This window comes from Sus scrofa, chromosome 10 (genome assembly GCF_000003025.6).
Source record: "Sus scrofa isolate TJ Tabasco breed Duroc chromosome 10, Sscrofa11.1, whole genome shotgun sequence".
In the NCBI taxonomy this organism is placed as follows: Eukaryota; Metazoa; Chordata; class Mammalia; order Artiodactyla; family Suidae; genus Sus; species Sus scrofa.
The window spans coordinates 31,819,958-31,836,067 of record NC_010452.4 but is presented as its reverse complement, the minus strand read 5'-3'; the positions used below and the strand labels follow the sequence as shown (position 1 = coordinate 31,836,067).

General features: G+C 43.6%; 1 long non-coding RNA gene across 1 annotated transcript; it reads right to left on the bottom strand.

Moving 5' to 3' along the window:
• On the bottom strand, positions 4,798-12,676 carry LOC110255672. The gene is made up of 3 exons (XR_002336312.1): positions 10,985-12,676; positions 9,831-9,951; positions 4,798-6,742 (listed from the first exon to the last, which is right to left on the bottom strand). It is a non-coding gene; the product is annotated as an uncharacterized LOC110255672 (long non-coding RNA).

The window sequence follows — 16,110 nt, the reverse complement described above, 5'->3', positions numbered from 1 at the left end:
AGGTAAGAGACGTGTTCTATACCTTGATTGTGATGATACCGTCAATGACTATAACTGGTAAAACTCATTGAATTATGTATATAAACACTTTGGTGTTTGTGTAGAAAAAGCATTCTTACATACTCTACATACATGGCCAAGCGGTTACAATTTCACTGGACAATAGCAACACACTGCAAATCCTTGAACACTTGACTTCTATTGAATCACTGTTATTATCCAATTTGTTACAGCACTATGGCTGAATGACAATCGTTTAAAAAAGTGGTCAGGGCATCTGTATTATATAATGAAGTCAGTGAAATGTTAAACTTATGAAGAAAACATCTTCATTTTGTTTTTAAAGCAAATCATTGAGGGAAATTAAAAATGTCTCATAATTGGAGTTCCTGCTGTGGTGCAGTGGAAACGAATCCAACTAGGAACCATGAGGTTGCGGGTTCGATCCCTGGCCTCGCTCAGTGGGTTAAGGATCTGGTATTGCCATGAGCTGTGGTTTAGGTTGCAGTGGTTTAGATCCTGTGTTGCTGTGGCTGTGGTGTAGGCTGGCAGCTGTATCTCCAATTGGACCCCTAGCCTGGGAATCTCCATACGCCACAGGTGTGGCCCTAAAAAGCAAAAAAGAAAAAAAAAAGTCTCATAAAAAATGCAAAGAGGTCCTACTGTATAGCACAGGGAACAATATTCAAACATTTGTGGAAGATTATATGAGAAAAAGAATGTGTATGACTGGGTCACTCTGCTATACAGCAGAAATTGACACAACATTGTAAATCAACTATACTTTAATAAAAACATTTTAAAAAAAGAAATGCAAAATCTCAATTCTTAAAATAGACTATTAGTAGTTAGAACACAGGGATTTCTTCTGGGAGGAGGCAGCTCTCTGGAAGGGAGACAGGCCACGTGCCAAGAATTAGCTTTCTCCTCCATTTATCAGAATCACCTGGAGGGCTTGTGAAGCCTCAGCTTTGGGGGAGCCAATCCCCCACCCTGAGTTTCCATTCAGGTCTTGGGCAGGGTCAGCAGTGTATCTGCATTTCCAGCAAATCCCCAGAGAAGGCTAACTGATACTGCTGGCTTCTGGACCACACTTTGAGAACGGGGCTTGTCACAGGGGACGAGCAGGACACAACGAGGACAGACGATGAGTCCAACATGGACACAAGGAAATGGGGGAGGGAGGAATGATATCCATCAACGGAAGCTATTCACTAATCACTCGAGAAGGGTTCCAGGGGAACCAGTGTTTTCATGAAGTTCTTGGCAGCGAGTGACCTGTGTGTGCCGTGTAGGAGATCGTGGAGAAAGGAGCAAAGTGTAGGTCAGGTGAAGGAGCCATCAGGGCAAAGCAGTCAGAAAAGGTCTTGAGAAGTAGAGAAAGCTGTCAAGGAATGATGAGGAATCTGATCAAAAGGAAAGCAGCAGGAAGATGAGATTGGAAGCTGGTACAGACTTGGGGGGCCAACTTCTCCGTAGTATTAAATTCTCTGTGGCCAAGGAGGGCATGCTGCTCCCCAGAGTTAGAAGTTCTGTGTTCTGCGTGATGCAGCAGGCTGTGGATTTATGGATTTTTTTTTTTCCCCAACACTGGCCCTTTGCCCAGGCTGGTCCTCTAAGCACAAGGCCCTCCCCACCCTCCTTTTGCCTCCATTCAAACCCCGGCCTCACTTCAAAAACCAGCTCATGCCCCCATCACCCTGTGTTCCTTCTTAAAGACCCAAATTCATATTGAACTGCCCCATCTGTCATCAACACTTGACTATCACCATCGTTTTCCCTGATTTATATGTATGTCTCATCTCTGCAGTCAGAAAATTCCCTCAGGACAAGAATCACACAATACCTAGTTCAGTGCCAGGTACACAATAAGAATTAAAAACAAACAAAGAACAATGGTTGTTTTATTGTTTGCTTGTTTTCTTTCTGACAGCAGCACTCAAAACGTAGTTCCTGGACCAGCAGCAGCAACATCTCCTGGGAATGTGTTAAAAATGTACAGTCTGAAGCCCCATGAGACCAACGGAATCACAAACTTTGGGGGAAGGCAGTCATCTGACAAGGCGACTAGGACTCATGTTCCAGTTTAAAGGCCACTGCTTTTTACAAAGCCTGAGTCCCCAAACAAATTTAGGCAGAGTATAAGGGCCTGAAGATAGCCTAGTGTATAATTTTAAATATTATCTTCAATTATAAAAATAATTATAGAACAAAAAATAATGTAAAGAAAAAAACAAGTATGGGAAAGTTACTAGAGCCACCAAATGTGAAAAACCATCAAGAGAAATCTCCATTGAATAGCTGAGAGATCAGAAGGGGGTGCTCTCATACCCTGCCAGGATAGCAGAGCCCAATAGGAAGATGACTCCTCTTCTTTCCTGGCAAGGACTCAGCCAATGAAAAGCCAGAGACTCTCCCTGCCTGTCAGGTTAGTCCCTATGGACACCCAATCCCCCACCTCCAGACAGCAATCCCACCCTGTTGAATCTAGTGGCAATGGTTGGTGCTCCAGCAGCCATCTTGTGGCCATGAAGTAACCTTGACTCTAGAAACCTTGTGACCTAGGGATAGCAGAAAGAACCTGGCTTTTCAATAATGTCACTGAGCAATTAAATCAGTCCCAGGTGACTTATCTATAGATTTTTTTGTCATGTGAGAAAAAAAATAAAACTCTTTCTAGTTTAAGCCACTGTTACTTCATGTCTCTGAAACCAGTAGCCAAAAGAAATCCCTAACTGATGCAATGGCTCTTGCTTTCTTCTGCTATTCAGTTTCTTCAGAATGACCTTCTTCTAACTCCCATTTTGCCACCTTTCAAAAAAGACTTATTCTTCAACATTTGGAAGAAATGCTATTTCCTCCTGGATTACTCCTTCCTTCCACAGCTACCCAATACTTTGCTTTTCATCTATGAACAGCAATACTGGAGTTCAACAACAGGCTTTGCTGCCTACTACCAATGAGAGTGTTGGCACATTATTTAACCTAAGACAGACTTTCTTCACCTGAAAGATGGGAATGGAGAAAGTTCTGAGTGTATTATTATTGGAAGAAATCAATGAGATAAAGTACATGAAACAGCATAATGCATGGCACTAGGAAGTACTCAATATATGATTGTAATTATCATTATTATTGCCATTATTGTGTCTCAGGCAATAGCAGCTACTGTGAGAAACCAGCATCTCTTTGTGCTCCTGGAGTGGGACAAGTGACAATGGGTAACCAAAACGTTAGCACAGAGAGGAAAGGTCACCCATCTTCAAAATAAAAGAAACTGCATTTGCACACAGCACATATACTGCACAGAGACCAACTATCTCTTTTCTTTCCTTCTACCTACTTCAGTTGAGCTCATCAATGTGCAACACAGAGCCCCCATTCCAAAGGTGGGAAACCAAAATGGAAAACATCAACAGAGAAACCCAACAGCAGATGTTTTAACCCCTCTGGGTTCACTACCACGCAGGGTCACATTGGCACTGGGTAACCACAGCACGGGTCTTCTTTCTGGTCTCTGGCATGGAGTGGTTCACAAATACCACTGGTGGCTGAGGGAGAATCCCTGGCGACAGTTCTGTGGGCCTCTGTTTGACTGCAATCCTTGAGCCATGGCCCAGGCCACATTAGAGGGTATTTGCCTCAGCGGCTAGCACCGCAACTGGTCAAGGTGTCTCTTGAGAAACTGAGTTACAAACGAGGTTGGATACAAACCTAACTCCCAAATGATATTTTATCAGGATACATTTTAGACTCCCTGGGAGATCTCTCAAAATGTCCCACAGGACTGAGTCTCCATCTGGAACATCTATTCCCAAACCATGTATTGTTTAGAAACTTGTAATCCCAATTTCAGCCCAGTGCCCTTCTGGTTTTCAGCAGAACTCTAAGAAGGATCAGATTCCATGTCTTATACTGTTGCCCACTCTATAATCTTACCCATTTCATGGATAAGGCAGATATGAGAAACTAGGCTTTTGTCTCAATTCTTGAATAAATCCGAGACACTCACCCTCAATCTAGAATCCTATAGGTCAATGTAACAAAATGTAGTATGTCTCTCTAGAGCCTGTCCCTGTGTGTCTCATTCCAAGAAACATCAATGTAGCCCTCAAAAATAATTTAAGCAGCAATTCAAATATTTACCGGAGTCTTTCTAACAATATCAAAGGGACCCAATTTGCATTAAATGTCTTAGATTCCTGCTTCCCTGTTTTTTTCCCTTTCAAACTTCCTCAAACTCTGGAGGAGACCCACTGTACTGTACCTCTTTCTCTAAGTTTCCCCCAAAAGTCCTCCGCATCCTGTTCATTCCCATCCCCCACCTTTATGAATTCATTATCTCCTCCTTTTCCTAGTTTTATTCCTTTCTGGTAAAAAAAAAATCTCTGTGGCTTATTTAGCTTCTCCAATTCTGCAACACTTTCTCCATGATATTCTCATCATTAACACAAATTTCTAGGATCCAAGAAGCCAGGGCAGTTGTAAATAGACCTGTACTTATAATCTGTTGTCCCTGCTACATGAAATATTTGCATCTGAACTATAGGAACAATATAAGCCCCCTGGAAAATACATTCTTTAAAATAGTGTGAAAAACACTGTATTATTAGCTTCTCAGCCTTTATCTTACTTTTTTTTTTTTTTCTTTTTAGAGCTGCACCTGCAGCACGTGGATGGTCCTAGGCCAAGGGTCCAATTGGAGTTGCAGTTGCTGGTCTATGCTACAGCTCATGGCAACACCAGATCTTTAACCCCTGAGTGAGGCCAGAGATCAAACCCACATCCTCATGGATACTATTCGGGTTCTTAACCCACTGAGCCACAACGGGAACTCCCTTCTGGCTCATCTTTTCTGCTCCCTGCCCCAGTCTTAGAATCAGCCATTTCTCCAAGGAGTCCAGCTCCCTTTTATGAATGAATGGGACTAGAAAGCAAGAGGTCCTCCGATGGCCTTGAGCAGAGGAAGAATGTATTTCTTCTCTTTTCTCTTTTTTGAGGGCTCAGGCTGCCTACCTTGCTTAAAATCACCCGTTGATGGGGAGCCACGGGAGGCAAAGGGACAAAGCGGAAGACCAGCTGGGTGGCTCTTGGAATCACCCAGGCCAGGAACGATGGAGGCCTGGGCAGGGTGGTGGCAGTAGGTGTGGTACATGGATGAAAAAAGGAGCTGCGGATTCCTCCAAGGTGCCCGGTCTGCACCACTGGCAGGTAGGTCAGACTTGACCAAGGTGGGAAGGCTGTGGAGGAGCAGGTTGGGTAGAGAGGATCAGGCACTGATTGGAGACATATAGTTAGTGATGGTCAGAGAAGTGCTGAGGTCAGGCCCACAAATGCCCCCCTCAGAACTGTATTACAAGAGCTGAGTAAAGATAAATGGGGGGGGGGGGGAGTGTCTCTCCCATGCCACTGGGTGGCTCTGTGCTAGGGCTGGGGAGATGTGGATGGTTGGGAGATGTGGGTTGGCATAGGCTTGGGGCCTGCATGTCTAGAATGCCATGAGCCATTAATGGGGAAGAGGAGTTACGGCTTCTTCAAGCTCAACTCTCATTCATGTCCTTGGCAGCCCTGCACACCACTTAGGAGACAGGGCAAAAAGAGCTGGTCCCTGGCTTGCTGCCCAGCATCCTGATAACATGAAGATGCTGTAGCTACCACACACCATGTTTTATATCTTCCTATAAAGCCCCCCTGAATGTAACATGAGATCAAAACCTATCATGTCTTGTGAGTCTGGGGCCAACTTGAACCTATAATCATAGTAGTACTGCCACATAATCCAATATAATATTTTAATTTCCCTCTATCTGACTCCTGTTGCCCCATAATTGGGAAGGGAAGAAGGAAGCGTTCATTATTGCCTCCCTGAATTGCCAACATCCTAGTGGGAGTTTCCTTCACGTAGTAATATATGCAAATCAGTCTTTATAGTAACTCAGAGGGCAAGCAGCTAATGGCAGACATGGCAATCCACCCTGTCGGATCAACTGGCTTTACACGGCTCTTGGATTGATGAAAATTCTCTAGGGCAGCTCCTGTAATGGAGAATGGATGGTTCCCTATACAGCTTCCCATCACAGAGCTGGTCTTCTGTGGTGTCTGGCCACTGAAACGCTGAACAAAGTGGACCTACTCTAGGTCTGAAAGACTGTGTTCTCCTGAGGGACGGGGCAGTCACTGGTCTCAGGAGTTGCTTTCCATTTTCATGACATGCAGCCCAGAGGAATCAGAGAAAAACCAAGGCCGAGAGTAGTCCTTGCTGAGATTCTGATGGGCATACCGGTCCGTCTTCACATAGAGCTGCTGGGATTGATCCCGATATTCCTCCTCGAGTGGTGGCAAGAGGAAGAGAAGTGAGAACAGAGTTTAAAAGTGATGCTGATGGCATCGCGTGATGATTTTCTAAGAGGGCACTTTTGGAGGAAAGTTGTAAAAATTATTCTCGAGATCAAAGATCTTATGAGTGCTTCTCTGAAAATGATGCCGACGTGCTAGCTGTTTGAGTGGTGTGGATCTAGGTTCCCTTCCTTCCCCCCTGCTTATCAGCTCCTTCTGGCTTTTATGTTTAATTGGGTCTGGGACATGCAAGTCTTCCCTCTTCATCTGTGTTCATCTGACAGATCTGGCCACTTGGCACATTAATGGCTTTGCCACCTACCGACAGCACAAGCGTTGAGGTTAAGTCCCAGCAGAGCTTCTCTCCTCTGCTTCAGCTGAACTTGGTCTTGAAATGTTTTGAGATCTACAGCAATAAAAGCACAGAGGGAGTTCCCATTGTGGCTCAGCGGAAACGAATGTGACTAGCATCCATGAGGACGCAGGTTTGACCCCTGGCTTTGATCAGTGGGTTAAGGATCCAGCGTTGCCGTGAGCTGTGGTGTAGGTCGCAGACGTGGCTTGGATCTGGTGTTGCTGTGGCTGTGGTGTAGGCCAGCAGCTACAGCTCCGATTTGACCCCTAGCCTGGGAACCTCCATAGGCTTCAGGTGTGGCCCTAAAGAGACAAAAAATAATAGTAATAAAAGCACAGGGAAATAATTTAATTACTCAGTGGTGCTAGCGCTTTACTCTTGTATATCAGAGAAAATTGTCTTTTGGAAGTTCACATGTATATCTCATTGTCACTGCAGTCACACCCAGCTCACCAAACCTCTCTCTGGTCTAAGAGATGCTCTCAGAGCAAAAGGACTTCTTGGGCCATTTCATTTACTAGATTTAAGTAACTACAGTTCACCATTCCTTTAATATGCAACTTTAGGACTCTGCAAGTAATAATGTTTTTGCTAAATTGCCCAAAGACACATACCTGGAAATAAGAACCCACCTGAAATCTGTGACTACGCATATGTTCAAAGGACACAGACAACCTAACAAAGTTTAGATAGAGACAACTCAGAAGGCTTTACACCTTCTCTCTACTGTCTAAAAAATGCAACATCAATAGTTCTGCCCCTTTTATTGTGCATAAGGAAACCTCTTCCCTTATGCATAATTCACTGCCTTTCACTTCCATTCTCTGCAGGTTCTTACACATCGAAGGACCCCCAGGTCAGCCTCCCTGGTGGCAGACCCCAGAGAGCAGCCCCATTGTGTTAACCCATTGGAATGACTACTGCAGCATTACACAAAGGTAAGGAAGCCAACGACTGGATCTCAGGTTCCTCCCTAAAATTACTGCCTGCCATTCACCTCAGCCCGGTGTCTCAGGCAGAATGAGCTGGTTTAATGGGCCTGGAAAATTAAGCAAGGTTTCCTCTTTTCGGGTCATTCAGATGTGTACATTTCACAACATGCTCAGGGCACTGCTGCTCCAAGCAAGTAGGGATGGAGAAAACAGAGCTGCAAAGAATGAACAAAGGTGAAAGGAGTAGCTTTCTGTTCCCATACAACTTCTATTTTATTTTACTTTATTTTATTTTATTTTTGCTTTTTAGGGTCACACCTTCAACATATAGAAGTTCCCAGGCTAGGGGTTGAATTGGAGCTGCAGGTGCCAGCCTACACCAACAGCTATAGCAACGCCAGATCTAAGCCGCGTCTGTGACCTACACCGCAGCTCAAGGCAATGCCAGATCTTTAACCACTGAGCAAAGCCAGGGATTGAACCCACATCATCATGGTCCTAGTCGGGTTCGTTAACCACTGAGCCACAATGGGAACTCCTATTTTATTTTATTTTTTTAGGGCTGCACCCAAGGCATGTGGAAGTTCCAGGGCTAGAGGCTGAATTGGAGCTGTAGCTGCCAGCCTACACCACAGTCACAGCAACGCCAGATCCAGAGCTGTGTCTGCAGCCTACACCACAGCTCATGGCAATGCTGGATCCTTAACCCACTGATCAGGGCCAGGGATCGAACCCACATCCTCATGGACATTGGCTGGATTTATAACCTGCTGAACCACAATGGGAACTCCTGTTCCCATTAAGTTAGAAATAGATGGGGAAAGGGATAAACACAGAAAAAAATATTTTACTGCAGAAATAAATGAAAACTTTAGGTATTTAGACAATGAAAGAAACAAAGAGTATTGCCACAAAGGCCACCTCTGCATACAAATAACTCTACCAAATGTCACAAACGTCAAATGCTGTTCTAAGCATTGGAGTGGCTTTCATCTCAAATTACTGTTAATTGCCCAAGTATTTCCAAGACTTTCCACAAGAAAAAAGATACAATGCTCTTCTAAATCCTAGTAGAATGTTAGGTCAGGAAACAAGATGTGTTACCTATCTGGACAGTAGATGCTGAGAAGTTATCATTTTTCCTCCAGAGATTTTGAAGTCATCTGATGAATCAAAGATAATAATAATGATAACGATAATAATAATAAAGCCCCTGACCTCTGAAAAGAGTTATGACAAAGTCAGAAGCTGCTCTTACTTTCCTGTTAGGGATCTACTTCAGAAATCTACATATGCGCAACAGGGGACATGTGCCTGCAGCTACTGAGTTGCACACATTGCCTGGGTCTGTCTGTATGCAGTGGGACTCTGATTAAGGCAGCCAGCCTGCAGCCTACGTGCAGAACTAGCATCATCCACTAGAGGCCAGAATGGGACTGTCCTATTCAGTGTTGCTGAGGCCCATTCAGATTCTGGGGGAATACAGATTTGGGAAGGACGGAAGCACAAGAACGGCAGGGAGTGACATCACATCCATCAGTGACCTGCCAGCACAATGCATTTCTGAATCCTCTCACATTAGCATCAGAAAAATTTTAACCAGTGAAAAGAAAGTTGTGTTTAAAAAAGAAAGATGTTCTATTCCTTGCAATCAAAATAATCCTAATAATCCTGACACGGGCAACTCATTACTCCTTCAATAAAATCTAAGCATTTTACCTCTGTGACTGCACTCATGCTACTTCCATTACCTTGTATTTCTTTTTAAAAATACATTCTTTTTATCACATTATCCTCCATCGTGCTCCATCTTAATGACTAGATATAGTTCCCAGTGTTTTCTTGGTTTTTTTTTTGGGGGGGGGGCGTATTTCTTTTCTTACCTGTTAAACTACTATCTATCCTTTAAAGCTTCCTTTCTTACCACCTGTGAAATAAGGCCTCTCCTGGTACCAATGGTACAATAACTTCTCCTTTTGCTCCCCTAATACTGTCCATGCTTCTCTTATAACTCCATACTCTGGAGTACCTGTCTCTTCTTCCCTCCTGTGTCCACTACAGCAGCCTGCACAGTATCACACACATTGCAGAAACATAATTGATTTTTACCACATTGTATAAACCAGAATGTTAACTAATTTCTCAGAAGACGGCCAATGATAATGCTTAGCTATTTAAAGGGTTAGTAGGTGACAAAATGGTCAAACCTTGGCTTCACATCTCCATGTGTATGAGACGAACACAAACACGCAGTACTAGACGTTTCCCAGTATCCCCCACAGCTGGTCATTCCAGATGTCATTTTGGGGGTAGCAGAACATAACTTCCCTGGAAGTATAAAATACAAAGTTACAAATGTCTTCTTTAACATAGATTTTATAGATGTCATTTTGCAGATGTATCTTCAGCTGTTATCTCAAAATAACTTGGGAATGTTACATTTTACTATTGTTTATAACAAATCATGCAACCCAATTCCAAAAACAAGGAAAGAGAATGAACTCAAATAAGAATTTTTTTTTTTGCATAGAGATCTAGTAAAGTGTTTTAAATTCCTAATCTGAGAGTATTCCATGAAATAAAAATGCTTTAATCATTCTCTGTCTACTCAAATGGAGAGGCAGATTCTATTTTCTAATGCTTGGTTGTTAAAATGTATCTTAGATGAAAGGCATAAAATGCTTATTCCCATACAAGCTACTACACAGAAAAATGAATAGAATCATCATGCTCATGAAAAAAAGCAGACACCTGAGAGAGACAGCTATTCAACCAAAAGAATGCTATAGCATTTACCGTCCAAATTAACTATTTTCTAAAATAACTTTTAATTAGCTAATGGCCTTTGTTCTGCCACAAAGAAACCTCACGTTTGCATAGTATTTCGCATCACATATGACAACCCTACTATCCAGTGTGACGGCATTAGGAGGTGGGGCCTTGAGAGGGAATTAGAATTCGATGAGCTCATGAGGGTAGGGCCCGCATGAATGGGATTAGCGCCCTCATAAAAAGTCACAAGAGAACCTGCTTCCCCTCTGTGCTGCCATATGAGGCTACAGCAAGAAGACAGTCATCTAGGAACCAGGGAGCGGGACCTCACTAGACCCTGGATCTGCTGGTTTCTAGAACCATGAAGAATACATATTAGTTATTTAAGCCATCTGGTGGATGGTATTTTTGCTAGAGCAGCTCAAAGGGACTGAGACAATGCCCATTTTATATTCATCAAAAATGAAACTGAGAGGTAATATGTGAAGAAGCGGCTTGTATCTCATCCCCAAGAGCCACGTGACATGTTACACAAGGGCCAACAAATTTGCTACTCATGAGACTTTTGCCCCCAGATTTGGTTTCATACCATAATTGTCTTGAGGTGTACAGAAGCTGGTCTCTTTCGGAGATGCCTCTTGCATGTAGCCTCATCCTTGGGGATGGGTGCTGCCCTCACTTTCCACAGCTGCACGGCTCTCATGCCCATCTCTCCACTTCCCGGTCTCCCTGGCCAGGCTGGCACCTCTAGACTTGCCTCTCCCTTCTGGAGGTGTGATTACCAACTCTGACTTGGACCCTGGAAAAGAAAAGAGGAGTTCCCCTCTTCTGAAGAGAGACCCCAATCTTGTTCAGCACAAGTAGATAGGAGAAATACATCTCCAGTACACTGGCCCCTGGCTCTGATTTACATTGTGGCTCATCACTCCAGGAGAGGCTGCCACCAACAGCCTGGCATGGGAAGGATCCCTGAAACTGGTTTTGGAAATCTCTCTGGAAATGGGGTGACTTGAAGGTGTTATCTTTTCCTTCTACTCATGCGTTGTGTGCCCGAGGACCCTCAGGGTGTCTGTACCGATCTGTCCATCCCAGGTGGTGGCAGTTGGTTAAATCAAGAGCTGCAGTGCATACCACAGGACTCTGCAGTGGGTCCATGGAACACAGTGGTGTCTGAATGTATGTGAAACACAGCGTTCTCCAAGGGGCCCTCTGACACACTCAATGGAGGAGCCACACAACTTTGGGGACATATCAGGTCAAACGGCTTCTAAGTCATCAGAGACTGGCTGCTTTTAGGAGAACTCTCCACACTTCCGTTGAGCCAGGCTCTGGCATTCTCCCTGTGATATAGCCTATCCACAGCATTTCATGATGGCATGTTCTCATTCATTTTTATGCTGCATATCAGTTTGAGGGGACACTAGAGTGAACCCCACATTGTCTGATTCCACTCTCCTCTCACTGGGGCTGTCAGAGGAGAGCATACTTTGACTCTCAAGCAGTATCTGGACGGGGGTCTTCCCCTCAGGAGCTGCCAGCTTTGAATTCTGCTGTGACACCCTTGGGTGGGTCCCCACAGCTCCCCTGCTCTCTGATGTCAGCTCCAGGGGTGACAGGGAAACACCTTCCGGGGGTTGGGGGAAACACCACAGAGCACTGTGGTTTTTGAACCAGCATACCGTCTCTTGCGAGAGACAAGGCAATTCCCGAAAACCTTCTATACGTCTTGCCTGGAACATCCCTTCTCAGTGTCCCTTTACTTTTCCCAGGCTCCTCTGAGTTGTCTGTTGTCAAGGAGGTCCAGAAGTAAAGATTGCCAGGTGGGCTCTGCCCAGTTTCCTTTAAAACATTACTTTCTTCACAAGGACGCCTGAGTTGCAGCTGAGCTCCCAGCCTCTCAAGAAACACCTCATCCTTGCTGGGGGTCTGAACAGGACCGGTTCCTGCTCCATTGTACCCCCACTGAGCGGAATTTTCCAGCTGCCAACTGTAAGGAGGACCCCTGGCAGCGAGAGCCTCCCCCCTCATTCCCAACTGTGGTTTCTTGCCACTTGCAGGAGTGACTGCTGGGGAAACCTTCCTTCAGGAAGGAACTGGGAAATTCAGAAAACAAGCCTGTTTCTGAGAAGTTATTCTGGAGGCTTGAAGAGCAGCTGTGCATGTCTGCGTAAGTGCAGGACTGGTTTTCTCTGAGCAGGGGTGGGGAATCAGAGGACCAGATGGGTGCTTCTCTTACTTTCTAGAGCTTTTCTTTCTTTTTTCTTTTTTTTTTTTTGCTGGGGGGGGGAGGGGTTCAGGGCCACACCCACAGCATATGGAAGTTTCCAGGCTAGGGGGTCGCATCAGAGCTACAGCTGCCAGCCTACACCACAGCCACAACAACGCCAGATCTGAGCCATGTATGCAAACTCCAGCACAGCTCACTGCAATGCTGGATCCTTAACCCACTGAGTAGGGCCAGGGATCAAACCTTCATCCTCTTGGATACTAGTTGGATTCATTTCCACTGTGCCACAACGGGAGCTCCACTTCCTAGAGCTTTGGAATCTTGACAGAGGTTAGACCCAGGGAGTCTCAGAGTAGGTATGGGACTCTGTGACCCATGCTCTTCTGAAGGGCTGCACAACAACTTCTGGGCTCAGTTTAGAACATGTTGCAACTTCTGTGTCTTGGGGAAAAGGCATCAGCCAACAGCTGGAGGTCCAGTTCTGTGCGTGGCTCTTTCTCCTGGGCTCCTCCTGGGCCCTCTGGTCCCAACACTGCTCTGCTTCTCCGGGAGCCTCTCTGGACTCTTCCTGGAGCAGAGGTTTCCTTCCAATTGCTACAGGACTTGGGGACATCTAAGGGAGTCTCAATCTAAACCTGTGATTTTCTTGAGGGATTCACTGTGGTGTCTTTGGAAGTTGTTGACAGCTGCTAGCTGCCACTTCTGGAAGCCCCACCCTTGATGATCCTAATACTTTCATAGTAAGCCACACACTTGGCTTGTAGGTCCTTTAGGGCACGGGTCCAAGGAGTGTCTGCCTCATTCTGTGGAAAATGTCCAGTCAGTGTGGGGGGTAAGGGATCCATCTGCAAATAAAAAGGCAGAGACATTTAAAAAATGATTCTTTTATTTACAATGTGGCCCTACTATATTCACTAACATCCTACAATTCACCTAACATTTTTTTTCTTTCTTTTTTTGGCTACCAAACAGTATATGGAGTTCCCGGGCCAGGGATCTGAGCCACAGTTGCAACCTACATCACAGCTATGGCAATGCCAGATCATTTAACCCACTGTGTTGGGCTGGGGATGGAACCTGCACCCTGGTGTTGCAGAGGCACTGCTTATTCTGTTGCACCACAGCAGGAACTCCATCAGCTAACATTTTAAAAAGAACTTGGCAGTTTTGTAACTACAAGAGCAAGGAAACGAATGTATTATAAAAGAAACTAAGACAAATTTCACCCTTAGTGTTGTTTCATTACATTCAGTCATGCTGTAGGTCTTGGCTTACTGAATAAGAAAGGTTAATTTTGTCTCTTGCAGGGGATAAATGCCAATCAAATGAATATAAAAATAGAAGAATTGGAGTTCCCGTCGTGGCGCAGTGGTTAACGAATCCGACTAGGAACGATGAGGTTGTGGGTTTGGTCCCTGACCTTGCTCAGTGGGTTAATGATCCGGCGTTGCCGTGAGCTGTGGTGTAGGTTGCAGAAGCGGCTCGGATCCTGCGTTGCTGTGGCTCTGGCGTAGGCCGGTGGCTACAGCTCCGATTCAACCCCTAGCCTGGGAACCTCCATATGCCGCGGGAACGGCCCAAGAAATAGCAACAACAACAACAACAACAACAACAAAAGACAAAAAGACAAAAAAAAAAAAAAAAAGTAGAAGAATTTAAAATAAAGGTAGCCTGTTTTATTTCAAGATTTTTATACTGTTTAATTTTTTAAGCAAAGTATATGTTATATTGATTTTTATCATGGCATAGGAATTTAAAAATAAAAGGAAAAATGTGTAAAAGGACAGGGAAAGAGGAAGAGGGCAAAACAGGAAAAGAAAATTTATTTAAACCCACTCAGCCATCTCATACCAATTTATGCTTCTATGTAACCTGTCAACCCTGACCAGGCCAGGAAGAAAGGATGGCAAAGATGGACCGAAAGGCTCCAAACCAAGTAAAGAAAGGGGAGGCAGAGATGAGAAGGAGAAGGAGAAGAAGGAGAAGAAGAAAAAGCCAAAAAGTGACTTCAGGGCCACTTTTCAATAAAATATGCTATTCACTTAAACTAGACCCCTAAAAAACCCACACTTAAAAAATTAGATCATTAGAGCCCTTTATTACATAAATTTTGCATAATAAAACTTCTTCTTCCTCCTCCTTCTCTGCCTAATTCACTCGACTCCCTTAAGGAACCTACAGTAATTTGAAAATTACTGATCATTTTATTTACAGTCATAGCTACAGCAATCACAGAAGAAAAAGAAATAAAAGGAATCCAAGTTGGAAAAGAAGATAAAACTGTCACTGTTTGCAGAAGACATGGTACTGTACTTAGAAAATCCTAAAGATGCTATTAGAAAACCACTAGAGCTCATTAATGAATTTGGTAAAGTTGCAGCATAGAAAATTAATATAAAGAAATCTGCTGCATTTCTATACACTAACAACAAAATATTAGAAAGAGAAATTAAGGAAACAGTCCCACCACTGCATCAAAGAGAATGAAGTATCTAGGAATAAGCCTCCCTAAGGAGGCAAAAGACCTACATTCTGAAAACTATAAGACACTGATGAAAGACATTGAAGATGACACAGACAGATGGAAAGATATACCATGATCTTTGACTGGAAGGATCAATATTGTTAAAATAACCATACCATCTAAGGCAAGCTACAGATTCAATGCAATCCCTGTCACATAACCAATGGCATTTTTCACAGAACTGGAACAAAATATTTTTTTTAATTCGTATGGAAACACAAAAGACTTCAAATAACCAAAACAGTCCTGAGAAAGCAAAATGGAGCTGGAGGAATCAGGCTCCCTGATTTCAGACCATGCTGTACAGCTACAGTCATCAGTACTGGCACAAAAACAGACACATTGATCAATGGCAAAGATTAAAAGGCCAGAAATAAACCCATGCACTTATGGTCAATTAATCTACAGCAAAAGAGGCGAGACTATACAATGGAGAAAAGACAGGACCTTTAATAAATGGTGCTTGGAAAAGTGGACAGCTACATGAAAAGGAATAAAATTAGAGCATTCTTTAATGCCCTACACAAAAATAAACTCGAAATGGATTAAATATCCAAATGTAGGACCAGAGACTATAAAATTCTTAAAGGAAAATATAGGCAGGACACTCTTTGACATAAATAGCAGCAATATTTTTTTGCACTGTCTCCTAGAGTAATGGAAACAAAAGCAAAATAAACAAATGGTATCTAGCTAAAAGCTTTTGCACAGCAAAGGAAACCACCAACAAAACAAAAATATAGAATGGAAGAAAATATTTGCAAACAAAATGACCAATAAGGGATTAATTTTTAAAATATATGAATAGTTCATAATGCTCAATATCAAAAAAGCAAATAACCCAATCAATAATGAGCAGAAGACTTAAAACAGTTATTTCTCCAAAGAAGACAAATGGCCAAGAGACACATGAAAAGATGCTCAATAAAGCTAATTATTAGAGAACAGCAAAGCAAGACTACAA